This window comes from Sorex araneus, assembly GCF_027595985.1.
Source record: "Sorex araneus isolate mSorAra2 chromosome X unlocalized genomic scaffold, mSorAra2.pri SUPER_X_unloc_2, whole genome shotgun sequence".
Lineage (NCBI taxonomy): Eukaryota > Metazoa > Chordata > Mammalia > Eulipotyphla > Soricidae > Sorex > Sorex araneus.
The window spans coordinates 171,332-188,134 of NW_026570962.1; the positions used below are offsets into that span (position 1 = coordinate 171,332).

A 16,803-nucleotide genomic window follows, 5' to 3' on the forward strand; every position below is an offset into this window, starting at 1 on the left:
GAGCCCAGCAAGCTCCCGAGAGTCTCCCGCCCGCACGGCAGAGCCTGGCAAGCTCCCCGTGGCGTCTTCGAGATGCCAAACACAGTGACAACAAGTCTCACCATGGAGACGTGACTGGCGCCCGCTCGAGCAAATCAATGAGCCTCAGGATGACAGTGCTACAGTGTTACCTTATAAAATAAAAAAATTAAAAAAAAAAAAAGAAGGGGGCGTAGGGCTGGAGCGATAGCACAGCAGGGAGGGTATTTGCCTTGCACGCAGCTGACCTGGGTTCGATTCCCAGCATCCTGTATGGTCCCCTGAGCACCGCCAGGAGTAATTCCTGAGTGCAGAGCCGGGAGTGACCCCTGTGCATCGCCGGGTGGGACCCAAAAAGAAAAAAAAAGGAAAAAAAAGAAGGGGGCGTGTGGGTTGGGGTGTAACAGCAGGAGAACATGGGTGGGACGTGGGCGGGTGTCTGAGCCCTCACAGCTGCCTGGCTTCCCAGGAGAGGCCCCGGAGAGGGTCATCCCCGCCGCCTGGTGTCCAGCCACGGTCCACGGCTGGGCACCTCTAGCACTGTCGTATAACCGCCTGCCAACTCTAACTTTGTTTTTGCTCATCTTTTGGGGGCCCCACCCGGCGATGCTCAGGGCTGACTCCTGGCTCTGTGCTCAGGGATCACTCCTGGCGGTGCTCGGGGAACCCTATGGGATGCCGGGGATGGAACCCGGGTCAGCCACATGCAATGCCAACGCCCTCCGCGGTGGACTAAGGGTCCAGGCTCTCTTCCCACTTCAGCCCTGTGAGGTCCCCCGACCACCACCGAATTGTCGCCCCATCCGAAGGCGGTACCTGCACCCCGAGGTGGAGGGGAAGAGCAGGGGACGGAGGACGAATTCTGTGAGTCTGTCTCATCATCAGCTGCCTCCCATAGTCAAACTGTCCCACTGTCGTCCCGTTGCTCATCGATGGGCTCGAGCGGGCGCCAGTCACGTCTCCACGGTGAGACTTGTCGTGACTGTGTTTGGCATCTCGAAGACGCCACGGGGAGCTTGCCAGGCTCTGCCGTAAGGGCGGGAGACTCTTGGGAGCTTGCCGGGCTCTCCGAGAGGGACGGAGGAATCGAACCCGGGTCGGCCACATGCAAGGCAAACGCCCTCCCCGCTGTGCTATCAATCCAGCCTTGCTCCAGTTTTCTATTCTCTCTCTCTCTCTCTCTGTCTCTGTGTCTCTCTGTCCCTGTCTCTCTCTCCTCTCTCTGTGTCTCTCTGTCCCTGTCTCTCTCTCTCTCCTCTCTCTGTCTCTGTGTCTCTGTGTCCCTGTCTCTCTCTCTCCTCTCTCTGTGTCTCTGTGTCCCTGTCTCTCTCTCCTCTCTCTGTCTCTGTGTCTCTGTCTCTCTCTCTCCTCTCTCTGTGTCTCTCTGTCCAAGTCTCTCTCTCTCTCTCCTCTCTCTGTGTCTCTCTGTCCAAGTCTCTCTCTCTCTCCTCTCTCTGTGTCTCTGTGTCCCTCTCTCTCTCTCCTCTCTCTGTGTCTCTGTCCCTGTCTCTCTCTCTCCTCTCTGTGTCTCTCTGTCCCTGTCTCTCTCTCTCTCCTCTCTCTGTGTCTCTCTGTCCCTGTCTCTCTGTCTCTCCTCTCTCTGTGTCTCTCTGTCCCTGTCTCTCTCTCTCCTCTCTCTGTGTCTCTCTGTCCCTGTCTCTGTCTCTCTCTGTCTCTCTCTCCTCTCTCTGTGTCTCTGTGTCTCTCTGTCCCTGTCCCCCTCTCTCTCTCTGTGTGTCTCTGTCTCTCTCTGTCCCTGTCTCTCTCTCTCTTCTCTCTCTCTGTGTCTTTGTCTCTGTCCCTCTCTCTCTCTCTCTCTCTCTCTCTCTCTCTCTTCTCTCTCTCTCTGTCTCTGTGTCTCTGTCTCTCTCTCTCTCTCTCTCTCCCTTCTGGTCCCTGGGGAACGGCTTGCCTCTCGGGCGAGTGGGCCGTGCAGTGGCATGAATCTTGGTGTCCCCTCCCCCCTATGCCTGCCCCCTGGACGGGATGTGAGGGAGAAGGCAAGCAACGTCGTCGTGGTCGGAGCGTGTTGGGGTAGTGCTCACGCTCCCCCGAGCCCCGCCAAGGACAGACAGACAGACAGACAGACAGACAGACAGACAGACAAGCCCCCGCCTTGGTGACCAAGGAGCAGAGAGCAGTGTGTGTGGGGGTGTTTTCTGGGCCCCCTCTCTCCCGCAGGCGGCAAGGACTCTCTGTCCCCTGCCCAGGGCGGGCCGGACACCCTGTGAACACCACATGCCCCCGTTAGCCCGGCGCCCGCCTCTCTGAGCTGCCCTCCACTTCCCCGGCGCCCCCCTGGTGTCACTGGGCTGACCCGAGACCGAGAAAAATGTCCCCCGCTCCCACACCCCTGGGCCACTGGTGTTCGAGCAACGGAACTGGGGCGCTCTCTCTTATTTATTTACTCTCCCCCGCACCCGGGCAGTGTGGAAGCAGGCGTGTCTGTGGGCCTGCTCAGCTGGGGCTGCGTGCGTGCGTGAGCCGCAGTGGATTACATATTCATGCCGCGGGCCCGTGAATACGGATGGAATCGGAGCCGGTACAGGCAATACACATCTGGAGAGTTTTCTCTGCATCTTAAAAAAAGAGAGAGAGAGAGAAAAAAGAATCCGGGATTGGAGCGATAGCACAGCGGGGAGGGCGTTGGCCTTGCACGCGGCCGAGCTCTGGGTTCGATTCCCGGCATCCCATAGGGTCCCCCGAGCACCACCAGGAGTGATTCCTGAGTGCAGAGCCAGGAGTCAGGCCTGAGCATCGCCGGGTGGGACCCAAAAAGCCAAAACACAAACAAAATCGAATCCTGGTCCCCCTTCCTACAGGATTATACAGGATTTCACCCCATTTGTTCAAGGCAACCAGTTTCTTTTTTTTTTTTCTTTTTGGGTCACACCCGGCGATGCACAGGGGTCACTCCTGGCTCTGTACTCAGGAATTAACTCCTGTTGGTGCTCGGGGGACCCTATGGGATGCTGCGAATCGAACCCGGCTTGGCTGCGAGCAAGGCCAACGCCCTCCCCACTGTGCTATCGCTCCAGCCCCTAAGGAAAACCAGTTTCAAGTGTCCAACAGAACCCCCCCTCCCGCGGCCTTAGTTCTAGCTCTCAAGAGCACAGGAGCGTGGCTTGGAAAAGGGGTCTCCAGCTTCAATCTCGCTTCAGCTGATGCATTTTTTCCCCCAAACAATTCCCCTGGGCCTAAACCCCATATAGTTATTAGAATATTTCTGGTTTTGCAGGACCACACCCGGCGATGCTCAGGGCTTCCTCCTGGCTCTGCACCCAGGAATCACGCCTGGCAGTGCTTGGGGGGGCCAGGGATTGAACCCGGGTCCCCTGCATGCCAGGCAAACTCCCGCCCTGCCATGGCGGTGCTCCTGGCCCAAGCCCCCACTTGAGAGAGCACCCGCAGGGAGAGGCCCCGGGCTTGGGGAGGGCCTGGGGTCCTGTGTGCTGCCGAGTCGCTAATACCCGATTATTCTATTCATTTTTCTAGCAGAGGCCGGAACTGAGACACGGATGCCCACGGCGCCCCCCTGAGGGCGCTTCCGGCTCCCGCGGGCATCCCCGTCCTGCCCAGCGGCCTCTCAAGTTGCAGACACCCAACCATTGTGTGTGTGTGTGTGACCGTAAGAAAAGAGAAACACACAACGATCTCTGGCTTCTGCTGTCTGAAGTGGTTTGCCTCGAACCCGGGCAAGTATTGACTCACGCCCTTGCCGGTGCAGTTCACACTGACGAAAGCTTGCCACGTGTCCACCTGCGTCTGGGTGAGGGGCGGGGGGGGGGGGGTCAGGATCAGTACACCGCCTTTCTTTTTCTTGTTTCTATTTTTTTTCTTTTTTTTTTGGGGGGGTCACACCCGGCGACAGTCAGGCCCTGCACTCAGGACTGACTCCTTGGCGGTGCTCCGGGGAACCTACGGGTTGCCGGGGATCAAACCCGGGTCGGCCGCGTGCCAGGCCAACACTGTCCCCGCTGGCATAACACCCCCAGAGACGCTGCTTCTGCCCCCGTAGGGTGCTCTGATGCCAGTCTAGGGTTGGCACTGCAGACCAAGAGCCCCAGAGGGCCGTGCATGCCCGTCTCGGCCCACCCACGACGCCCACTTTCAGCAGGACAGGGGGGGACGGGGGGGCCCCCGGGCTGCAGCTCTCTCTCCGCTTCCCCCTGTCCCCCTGATGTTCCTGCAATCCGGACCTCCACCCCCTCCCTACACCCCGCGGGGGTCCAGGGGGGCAGTAAAAATAAAGGCAGGGGACGCAGCGGCAGTTGTACAGCCTGATTAGCTCCACACGGAAGGACGGACGCGATCCTGGCTGTGGAAGGGGAACTCGGGGTTGGTGCAAAGGCTATTCCCGATCAGGAGCACCGTAAAGAACAACAACCCGGCTCCGGGTGTGTGTGTGTGTTTGGGGGGAATAACGGCCCTCGTTCTCATTCCTCGGGTGGGTGGGGAGGAGGAGGAGGACGCCGGGTCCTGTGCGCGGTGCCGAGGGCCTCTAATGGGCTCGAGTGTCTGCTTAACTGTGTTTTGATTTTCCGGGATTAGCGGGCGCCGCTGTAATTGTAATTCCTCTTGATTGCAGAGCGCACTGCAGTTCCCCGCACGCAGTTCCTCCCGCGCTCGCCGCCGCCAGCCTCTGCATTCTTCCCGGGCTGATTTGAGGGTAATGAAGCCGTCTATATTTAGGTATTTGGCAGAGGTTTTTATTTTTGGCTAAATGTTAATTTATTTTTTTAAAGATGGCTTTTCGGGACAGTCTCTTTTGAACCTGACTCGAGTTTTATGAGCTTCTGCTCCGTCACCGCGTCCCTCCACTCACTGGAGACGCTGGTGAAGGCTACGGGGGACGATGCACTGGCTGTGTTGAGGCCCATCCACACGTCGCTCGCTGCAGCAGACCATGAGTATCTGACAGGGATCTCCCCACTCGGAGGCCGGGCAACAGATGTTTTCTGGGCAAAAAGACTCCCAACAACGACACCGATGAAACGTGTGAGCCGGCGATGCCAGGGGCATAGGGCGGAGGGGAGCAGGGATGGAAACTCACTCCCTGTTTCGACGCCGCCAGAACGCTAGGCTGCCCCGTGGGAGCTGTCCGTTAGGGTGGAGGCTGGTGGGTTTCCTTTCAGCGTTTCTGTGGGGTCTTGTGGAACCTTAAACCTCTCTGGGGAAAAGGTACAGGACGGATGGGTGAAAAAGAATGGTATAATACAGATAGATGGATGGATGGATGATGGGTGAGTGGATGACGGATGGATGATGAATTGAATGATGGGTGGATGGAGGATGGTGATGGATGGATGGATGGATGGGTGGGTGGGTGGGTGGATGGATGGACGGATGGATGGATGGATGGATTGATGGGTGGGTGGGTGGATGGATGGATGGGTGGGTGGATGGATGGATGGACGGATGGATGGATGGATGGATTGATGGATGGATGGATGGGTGGGTGGGTGGATGGGTGGGTGAGTTGATGGATGGGTGGATGGGTGGGTGGATGGATGGTTAGATGGATGGGTGGATGGATGGATGGATGGATGGGTGGGTGGGTGGATGGATGGGTGGGTGGATGGATGGACGGATGGATGGATGGATGGATGGATTGATGGATGGATGGATGGATGGGTGGGTGGGTGGATGGGTGGGTGAGTTGATGGATGGGTGGATGGGTGGGTGGATGGATGGTTAGATGGATGGGTGGATGGGTGGATGGATGGATGGACGGATGGATGGGTCGATGGTTGGATGGGTGCGTGGATGGATGGATAAGTGGATGAATGGGTGGGTGGGTAGATGGATGGTTGTATGGATGGATGGATGAGTGGATGCATGGATGAGTGGATGGATGGATGGGTGGATGGATGAATGGATGGATGGGTGGATAGATGAATGGATGGATGGATGGATGGATGGATGGATGGATGGATGGATGGATAGATGAATGAATGGATGGATGGATGGAAGGATGGATGGATGATGGATAGATGGATGGATGAATAGGTGGATGAATGGATGGATGGATGGATGGATGGCTGGATGGATGGATGGGTGGATGGATGGCTGGATGGATGGATGAATGGCTGGGTGAATGGATAGATGGGTGCATGGATGGGTGGGTGGGTGGGTGGATGAATGGTTGGGTGGCTGGGTGGCTGGCTGGCTGGATGGATGGATGAGTGCATGGATTGGTGGGTGGATGGATGGGTGGGTGGGTGGATGGATGGGTGGATGGATGGATGGGTGGGTGGATGGATGGACGGACGGACGGATGGATGGATGAGTGGATGGGTGAATGGATGGGTGGCTGGCTGGATGGGTGGATGGATGGGTGAATGGATGATGGATGGATGGATGAATAGGTGGATGGATGGACCGATGGATAGATGGTGAATGGATGATGGATGGATGGTTGGATGGGTGATGGTGGGTAGGCAGTGGATGGATGACATGTAGATGTCTGAATAGAGAAATGGATGATGGATGGCTGGATGGATGATGGCTGGATGAAGGATGGATTGAGAGATGGACACACGGGTAGATGGGTGGGTAGACGGATGTTGGCGTTTCCTGGAGAACTCCGACTCACCCTTCAGACCCCGTTTCAGCATTCCCTCCTCCTCTGAAAATGGACTCACGGGGGAGGGGGTGGGGTCAGACTCTTGCATACGTCTTGCCTTTAAAATAAACAATGAAGGTGTGAGCTCACAAACTGTGGGTCCTGCGACGCGTCCACCTGGTGGCCGGGAACCACCTCCCCCGGCCTCCCCAGCAGAGACAACGAGACGGGGACCCCAGGGGGATGGTCCAAACGGCCCGTTGAGTGCCGAGTTCTTGGCAACTACTAGGACATCTGGAGGGGTCAGAGGTACAGGACTGCACGCACGTGTGACTGATGGTTTACAGCGGTCAAGCGTCCCAGTGGAGGCACTTTTCTTGGGGGCACAAACTGAAGGACACGCTCCGCCTCCCAGGGGCCTCGATCTCGCTTTTCTCTCTCCCTGTGGTTGTACGTAGTAAACAATTAAGTTTACTTCTTCTTGATACCTGCCGTTATGTGGAGAAACACACGGAGAGACGGAGGTTCTGAGACTGAGTTCTCTGGGCTCGGAGAGCCAGCAAGTCTTTACCGTCAATCCCAGACTAAGTGCTCAGGGCGGTTCGGTTTGTCCTTCCCCGTGGGGGTCCTGTCTCTGGCATGCAACTGGCATGCAACGTGATGCAACTTGATGCAATGTGCATCAAGACGGTTCTTTTAGGCTTCCTGAACTGTCCCATTTCGACGCCGGGGTAGCCTCACCACTCACCCCGGGCCCATGCCAGTCCCACTGAGGGACCTCCCTGCTAGGGAGGGGAGCGGAGGGGAGGGGAGGGGAGGGAGGGAGGGGAGGAGAAGCTGCCAGTCAACACGACAGAACAAATCCACAAAGCTGATTTGTGTGTGTGAGAGAGACAGAGACAGACAGACAGACAGACAGAAACAGACACACACACACACACACACACACACACACACACACACAGGTCAGAGCACTGGGTGCGGGAGTTGGCACACTGGCGATAGGGCTGCAACTATGTCCATGTGAAATTACCCTTCACAGTCGTGTCAATCACAGAACCTCAATTAAATTAAAAAAAAAAAGGTTTAAAAACAGTAAACACACACACACACACACACACACACACACACGATTTGCCAAGCAAAGACTTTCTGCAAATATTTGCCTTCACTTCTAAATAAAGATCGAGGAGCTCCAGGCTTCTGGAATATTCCTCGACCCCAGGAGGAGCGGAGGGAGGCAGAGACTTGGGCGGGGCGAGGCCAGAGTGTCCGTGTAAGGGCACTGGGGTCGCCCCGGTGAACGGAGCATGTGGGTGACCAGCTGAGCGAGGCAGCACGACCCCCCCCCCCCGAGACGGCCCCCAAGCCCAGAGAGCAGGGCGGGACCCCGGGGTGTGTATTTGTCGCTCTCGCTGCTCCCTAGCCCAGGGCCCTTGCACAGCCCGTGCGGGGAAGGCGGCAGCCGGCAGGAGCCACACGTCCGCAGAGGCCGTGGCTTGGGGGCCAGCGGGCAGAGCCGGGCGGCCGTGTGTGGGCCGGGGGGCGTTCGGGTCCACGGCTCCCTCGGCCTTCTGGGAAGGGGCAGCCGGCAGCCAGGGAGGGGCTGGGACCCCAGAGACCCCCACGCCCACCTCTAGGCCTGAATGTGGGCGTGCAGGGAGGAAGGAGGAGAGGAGGAGGAGGAGGAGGAGGAGGAAGGGGATGAAGAGGAAGAGGGAAGGAAGAGGAGAAAGAGGGGGAGGAAGAGAAAGAAGAGAAAGAGGGAAGGAGGAGGAAGAGGAGGAGGAGGGAAGGAGGAGGTAGAAGAGGAGGAGGAGGAGGAGGAAGAGGAAGATGGAGAGGAAGAGGAAGAGGAGGAGGAGAAGGAGGAAGGGGTGAAGAGGAAGAGGGAAGGAAGAGGAGAAAGAGGGGAAGAGAAAGAGGGAAGGAGGAGGAGAAAGAGGAGGAGGAGGGAAGGAGGAGGTAGAAGAGGAGGAGAAGAAGAGGATGAAGAGGATGAAGGAAGGAGGAGAAAGAGGGAACGGAGGAAGAGGAGAAAGAAGAGGAGGAGGAGGAAGAGGGGAGGAGTAGGAGGAAGAGCAGGAGGAAGAGGAGGAGAATGAAGAGGAAGAGGGGAGGAGGAGGAAGAAGAGGAGGAGGAAGAAGAGGAGGAGAGGAAGAGCAGAGGCGGGGGAGGGCGTGCAGGGGTGAGTGGAAGAGCAGAAGGGAAAGAGGAGGGGCAGCCCAGTGGCCGAGGGGGGCGGGAGGGAGTGGCAGAGACCCCGGGGCGGGCAGAGGCCAAGATACTCCCATCAGGGTGTCTCAGGGACCAGCTGACCGCAGTGGACACCTCTTCCAAGGTCCAGCAGATACTCCCATCAGTGTGTCCCAGTGCAGTGGACGCTTCTTCCAAGGTCCAGTGGATACTCCCATCCCTGTCTCAGGGACCGGCTGACCACAGTGGACGCCTCTTCCAAGGGCCAGCAGACACTCCCATCAGCGTGTCTCAGTGCAGTGGACGCCTCTTCCAAGGTCCAGTGGATACTCCCATCAGCATGTTTCAGGGGCCAGCTGACCGTAGTGGACGCCTCTTCCAAGGGCCAGCAGATACTCCCATCAGTGTATCTCAGAGACCGGCTGACCACAGGGGACGCCTCTTCCAAAGTCCAGCAGATACTCCCATCACTGTGTCTCAGTGCAGTGGACGCCACTTCTAAGGTCCAGCAGATACTCCCATCCCTGTCTCAGGGATTGGCTGACCGCAGTGGACGCCTCTTCCAAGGTCCAGCAGATACCCCCATCAGCATGTCTCAGAGCAGTGGACGCCACTTCCAAGGTCCAGCAGATGCTCCCATCAGCGCATCTTAGGAACTGGCTGACCGCAGTGGACGCCTCTTCCAAGGGCCAGCGGCTGCTCCCATCAGCACGTCTTGGTGGCCGCCATCTGGTTATGGTGGGGACAGACTGGAACAGCGGGGCCCCAGGAGGACTGACCGGCACCGTCCACTCCAGCTGTGCGCGTCCTGGCAACTGGGCCGCGTCCGGCCGCGTCACAAAGGCAGGCGGGTCATGGGCGGGGCTGAGTCCTGTCCCCCGTGGCCTGGGCCTGGACTCAGAGGGCGGGTCCAGGAGCACCGGGGGTGGACGCCCGGTGGGGACTCGGGACCCTCCTATCACTTCAGGAGACCCCGTGGCCTTTCCGGCCCCGTGGGCGTGGCTAAGCGCACTGTCCGGGTGGGATCTCTTGGCCAAACCCTCCACATCCTGGGACAGGCTGGGGATGGGGTGAGTAGAAGGGGGGAGAAATTGGGGCTGGACCGACAGCACAGCGGGGAGGGCATCTACCTTGCACGTGGCCGACTCGGGTTCGATTCCCAGCATCCCATAGGGTCCCCCGAGCACTGCCAGGAGTCATTTTCCAGAGTGCAGAGCCAGGAGGGACCCCTGAGCATCGCCGGGTGGGACCCAAAAGCAATCAACTGAGAACGTTGCTCAGTCTTTCTTGTTTCTTCATCAGTTTATTTGGGTTTGGGGGCCACACCGGGCTCAGGGCTCCCTCCTGCACTGAGGAACCCGTCCCGGGGGTTGCCCGGGGGGGGGGGGGACCATAGGGGACACAGGGGTAGAACCCGCTAAACGATCCCTCCAGCCCCCAAAATCGCCTCTTGACATAAACCAGCTGTTGCTCCAGTGTTTGGTGGTTTTGTTGTTAAATGGATATATCCCCACCTTGGGTTTTGGGGTTTTTGGTTTTTTTTTTTTTTTTAATGTAGTTAAAACCATTTGAAACGTCATTTCGGGCTTTGGCTTCCAAGAAAAAGTAGAGAGATTTGTGAAAGAAAACCAGTTCTAATGGTTCAGACCTTTTGCGATTGTATGATAAAAATCTCATCTCAGAAGGGGGGCGGGAAGGAGGGAGAGAGAGGAGAGAGAGAGAGAGAGAGAGAGAGAGAGAGAGACAGACAGACAGACAGAGACAGAGAGAAAGAGAGAGACAGAGAGAAAGAGAGATAGAGAAAGAGAGAGGCAGAGAGAAAGAGACAGACAGAGAGAAAGACACAGACAGACAGAAAGACAGAGAGAGACAGAGAGAGAGAGAGAGAGAAAGATAAAGAGAGAGACAGAGAAAGAGAGACAGAGAGAGAGAGACAGAGAGACAGAGAGAGACAGACAGAGAGAGAGACAGACAGAGAGATAAAGAGAGAGAGACAGAGAGACAGACAGAGAGAAAGAGAGACAGACAGAGAGATAAAGAGAGAGACAGAGAGAGACAGAGAGAGAAAGAGAGAGAGAGACAGAGAGAGGGAAGGAAAATGCCTGCCTTAGACACAGGCTTGGGATGGGGTGAGTAGAGAGGGAGGGAGAAAAAAACAAAACCCTCATTGGGGCCGGAGCGATAGCACAGCGGGGAGGGCGTCTGCCTTGCACGTGGCCGACCCGGGTTCGATTCCCAGCATCCCATAGGGTCCCCCGAGCACTGCCAGGAGTCATTTTCCAGAGTGCAGAGCCAGGAGGGACCCCTGAGCATCGCCGGGTGGGACCCAAAAAAGAAGAACAAAAAAAAAAAAATCAGGCAAGACACGGTCGGTTGAATGTTCTCCTATTTCAATACTGGACAAACGGCCAAATCTTCCCCCCCCCCCCAAAAAAAAAAAGTCAAAATCTTGCAGCAAGGAGGACAATCACTCACTCATTCTCCCGCTGGCCACTCAGACGGGCAGTGACCCTTAGAGTCTCGAATTCAGCGACCGGAAGAACAACCCAGGGCAGGGCCCAGGCTGCCCAGTTTAGCCCTGGCCTGGGCAAGGCGCCTCGTGCTGGCTTGCTTGGAAACTGCTTTTTGCGTGTAGCAACACCCAGAACGTCAGCACAGATGACCCCAGGGAGCGGCTGGGGAGGGGACGCAGGCGGCCGGCCGTGAGCGGGGCTTATGTCCAGCGGCCCGCGAGCCTTCATCCCTGGACGCTGATCTATCCGCAAAGAAGTGGGACACGTAGAGCGACCAGCCGGACACTCCTTCTGGCCAGCTACACTGCCGGGCTTTATTTAGCTTATTTGTTTTGCTGCTTTGGGCCTCCCGAGCACTGCTCAGTGCTCACTCTGGGGTCTGTACTTGGGAGGCTGAGAACACGTGGCTTCTCTGTTCTTCATATTCGCATTGCAATATTTTTTTTTTCTTTTTGGGTCCCACCCGGCGATGCTCAGGGGTCCCTCCTGGCTCTGCACTCAGGAATGACTCCTGGCGGTGCTCGGGGGGCCCTATGGGATGCTGGGAATCGAACCCGGGTCGGCCGCGTGCCAGGCAAAACGCCCTCCCCGCCGTGCTATGGCTCCCACCCCAAAAGTCTTTCTTATTATTTTTTATTTTTTGGTGTTTGGGTCACACCCAGCCCTGCTCAGGGCTTGCTTCCTCCCGGCTCTACGCTCAGGAATGACTCTCTACAGTGCTCGGGACACCCTATCGGATGCCGGGGATCGAACCCGGGTCGGCCGCAGGCCAGGCCACCAAGGCCCTCCCCGCTGTCCTACCGCTCCGGCCGCAGGGATGAGACGTCTCTCACGCAGAGTTTTTCCTGCATGGCCCAGAGTAGTTGGGATTTTCCGAAACGTTTATTAGGATCATTTTTTTCTTTTCTTTTCTTATTTTTTTTTTTTTAGGTCAGATAAAAACGGCTCCGTGTGCACCCGGGGAAATAAGAGAAGGGCCGAGAGTCTGGGGAATTGGCGGGTGCGGACGGCCCCGGGCCGGCGAGCGAGGAAGGAGGCCAGGCTTGGGGGCTGGGCAGCCCAGCGGGGAGGGTGCTGTCCCGCCCCAGCCAGGTTGGGGTCCGACCCGGCTACCCCCATGACCGGTTCCTGAGCTCCGGCCCGGCGGGCTGTGGCTCCCGGCAATGGAGCCGGACAGCAAAGGAAATGGCCTTCCACGGGGTGGGCTGTGCAGGGAGGGGCGACTGCCCGCGACCCCCGGGATGACGGGAGGGGCCTGTGTCTCTTCCCTGGGGCCCAGCACTTGCTTGGCCAAAGGGCAGGTGGGGTGCTGTTGTGTCGAAGGCTTCCACTCAGTCCTGGCTCTGTGCTCAGGGTTGGCTCCTGGCTCTGTGCTCAGGGTTGGCTCCCAGTTCAGTGCTCAGGGTTGACTCCTGGCTCTGTGCTCAAGGCTCACTTCTTAGGGCTGAGTCCCAGCTCTGTGCTCAGGAATCACTCCTGGCTCCCTGCTCAACGCTGACTCCTGGGTCTGTGCTCAGGAATCACTCCCAGCTCTGTGCTCAGGGCTCATTCCTGACTCTGTCCTCAGGACTGATTCCCGGCTCTGTGCTCAGGGCTGACTCCTGGCTCTGTGCTCAATGTTGGCCCCTGGCTCTGTGCTCAGGTCTGACTCTTAGCTCTGTGCTCAGTTATGACTCCCATCTCTCAAGGTTGACTCCTGGCCCTGTGCTCAGGGCTGACACCCGGCTCTGTGCTCAGGGCTGACTCCTGGCTCTCTGCTCAGGGCTGATGCCTGGCTATGTGCTCAGGGCTGACTCCCAGGTCTGTGCTCAAGGCTGACTCCCGGGTCTGTGCTCAGGACTCACTCCTGGCTCTGTGCTCAGGGCTGACTCCCGGCTCTGTGCTCAGTGTTGTACCCTGGCTCTGTGCTCAGGGCTGACTCTTAGCTCTGTGCTCAGGGCTGACTCCCGGCTCTGTGCTCATGGCTGACTCCCGGCTCTGTGCTCAGGGCTGAGTCCTGGCTCTGTGCTCAGGACTGACTCCCGACTCTGTGCTCTGGGATGACTCCTGTCTCAGTGCTCAGGGCTGACTCCCGGCTCTGTGCTCAGGGCTGACTCCCGGCTCTGTGCTCAGGGCTGACGCTTCGTCACGACCCAGAAGGGACATTTCTCCGTGCCCTCGGGAACGCCGTGCCCGCGTCTCTGTGCTCTGCTGTCGGACCCTGAGGGCGGGCAAGGCCAGGATGTGCCTTAGGTGGCTGTGTGTGTCCTGGAGGGTGCGAGTGTCTGTCCGTCCTTCTGCCCGGGGCCCTGCGTGAGGGGCAGCGGAGGCTGTGGGGGGCCCAGGCCGGGCAGGCCGGGGTCCCGCTGCAGCAGGAGGGGGTGTCAGGGCCGGGAGGGAGGTTTCGGGGCGGCCCTGGCTGCCTCCCGCCCACCCCGTCCCGGAGAGCTCGTGCCCGGCCCCCCCAGGACAGAGCCCGCCCTGGCCCTGCCCTGAGCACCCAAGGGCGGGTGTCGCCTCTGCCCGTGAGGGGTGACGGGGCCCCGGAAGTGACTCTCCAGAGGGAGAGGATGGAGCCAGGCGCAAGGCTGCTGCGTGAGCTGGAGATTCAACCACAGGGAACCGGCAGGACCCGGGGGCGAGAGAGAGAGCGGGGAGAGGGGGGCGAGGAGATAGGGAGGGAGAGAGAGAGGGGAGAGACGGAGAGAGGAGAGAGACGGAGAGGAGAGAGATGGAGAGAGACAGAGAGAGACAGAGAGAGGAGAGAGATGGAGAGAGACAGAGAGAGGAGAGAGAGACAGAGAGGAGAGAGATGGAGAGAGACAGAGAGAGGAGAGAGATGGAGAGACAGAGAGAGGAGAGAGATGGAGAGGAGAGAGAGAGGGAGACAGAGAGGAGAGAGATGGAGAGGAGAGAGATACAGAGAGACAGAGAGAGGAGAGAGAGATGGAGAGAGACAAAGAGGATGGAGAGACAGAAAGAGAGATGGAGAGAGACAAAGGAGAGAGACGAAGAGAGAGAGAGGGGAGAGAGATGGAGAGGAGAGAGACAGGGAGAGAGACAGAGGAGAGAGACAGAGAGGAGAGAGGGAGAGAGAGGAGAGAGAGATGGAGGAGACAGAGGGAGAGAGACAGAGAGGGGATTAGAGGGAGAGGAGAGGGGGAGAGAGGGACAGAGGGAGGGACAAGGAGAGGGAGATGAGAGAGGGAGGTAGAGAGAGGGGAGAGAAAGTGGGAGGGAGAGAAGAAGGGAGAGCAGAGAGAAACAGGAGAGAGACAGAGAGAGTGGGAAGGAGAGAAAGGCAGAGAGGGAGCGAGAAAATGGGAGAGAGTGAGAGAGGAGGGAGAGACGGAGGGATAATAGAGAAAGAGGGAGGAGAGAGGGAGAGAGACAGAGAAAGGGAGAGAAGGAGGGAGAGAGACAGAGGAGAGGGAGAGGGAGAACAGAGAGGGAGGTAGAGAGAGGGGAGAGAAAGAAAGGGAGAGAGGGAGAGCAGAGAGAAACAGGGAGAGAGGGAGGGAGAGAGATAGAGGGGGAGAGAGAGAAAGAGAACTGCAATGAAGACATATATGAACACCCCATACAAACATATACGCATTCACACATACACAGACATATACACATAGTCACACAGAAACACACACACAAATACACGTGCACATACATACATGCACACACAAACACAAACACACACACATATATACAGACATATATAGACATACCTCACTTAGTGGCACAATCCCATGGGCACGCCTGAGTTAGACACTCACACATACACACACATGCAGATACATACACACATAGACATTCACAGACATACAGACATACACATACACGCACTCACAACCAAACACACATACACATAAACATAGAAACACACATACACAGATGCAGACACACATACACGTACGGACACACATACACCCACAAACACCTCCCTTCAGTGGCACAACCCCACAGGAATACCTGAGTTACACACACATACACACACACACACACACATCCTTCCAGCTTCGACTGCCATTAAGTAGACATTTGCCTCAATGTCCGCTGACCTGCTGGGGGCCTCCAACTGACTCCGGCATCCCACAACCGACGTTGCTCCTGACGGGGGGGATGGGCGTCCGTGCATCCGTGACACTGGGGCCAAGCTCTGGCCAACACGCATCCCTGGAGCGTGGCGGGTAAGCGTGCGGGCTCGGGCAGCCCCGCCCAATCCATGGCCCAGTTCTCCCAGGCTGTGTGGGTGGGAACGGCTCACGCACAGCCCCCGCGGCGGGCACGCAATCACATGCGTGCACCCAGGGGAGAGTTGTGTGTGTGTGTGTGTGTGTGTGTGTGTGCGCGTGCGAGGTAAGGGAGGCCCTCCCAGGACCGCATCGTGGCCACGCACTTTCCTCGTGGAACTGCCGTGAGTCCGCCATGAGCCTGGGTGTCGGGAAACGTGAAGGGACGGCGAGGCAGAGGCACGGAGACACACGGAACACCGACACACACACACACAGTAACACAGACACACACACACAGACACACACAGACACACACACAGACACACACACACAGACACACACACACACACACACGCAAATTCCTGCAGCTTCGACTGCCAGCAACCATTTGCGTCAATCAACTCGGACCCTGGGGGGCGGGTCTCGAACCCTGAATCCGTCATCCAGGAGCCAACGGTGCTCCCGGCAGGGCTCCGTCGACCGACTCTACGTTCCAATCGTGCACGGAATATTTTTTTAATTTTTTTTTTAACCAAGCGAGCCCATTACATGCGTCAGTGCATGATCGAGTAATGAACTGGCAATTACCGAGTGTCATATCCAACGAGACGTCCCGGGCGCGCTCGGAGCAGGAGACCCAAGCACAGAAGACGCGCGCGCCCCGGATTACACGCCCGTCAACACCCGCGGGCAACGTGTAATTACCTGCTGTTCCCCGGCTCCTGAGGAAGGGGCCGTCAGTCAGCCTGAGGGAGCCGGTGACTTCCTCTTCCTCTTCCTCTTCCTGTCTGCCGGTACAGGAGCCGCGGGGGTCCCACAGAACCTACCCAGACACAGGCGCTGCCCAGAGGCAGGACCCTGGCCGGGGGAATTCAAGGTGAAACACCTGGAGGTGAGGTCAACTGAAAAAAAAAAAAAAGTTCTGGCTAGGGTTTGCCCACTTGCAGTTGTGCAAGCTTACTGAGCACGTATGCACACACACGCGCACACGTGTACACACATGCACAGACTCATGTGTGCACATGTACAAACGGACACCTGCATAAACACGCACACACGCACAAACACACTCACACACATACAAATGCATGCACATGCACAAGGACACACGCAAACATACATACACTCATACACGCACACCCATACTCATGTACACAAATGTGTGCACACATGCACACTCACACATATATACATGCAAACATGCATGTACACATATACACAGACACATGCATACACACATGCACACACCAATGTTCTTACACATGTACAGAAACACACATGCACTCACACATGTACGCACAC

At 57.6% G+C, this 16,803-nt stretch overlaps 1 long non-coding RNA gene across 1 annotated transcript; it reads right to left on the reverse strand.

The window, feature by feature from the left end:
• Positions 1-4,441: 4,441 nt before the first annotated feature.
• Positions 4,442-16,603, reverse strand: LOC129400795 (uncharacterized). The gene is made up of 4 exons (XR_008627912.1): positions 16,207-16,603; positions 6,911-7,071; positions 6,614-6,701; positions 4,442-5,188 (listed from the first exon to the last, which is right to left on the reverse strand). It is a non-coding gene; the product is annotated as an uncharacterized LOC129400795 (long non-coding RNA).
• Positions 16,604-16,803: the final 200 nt, after the last annotated feature.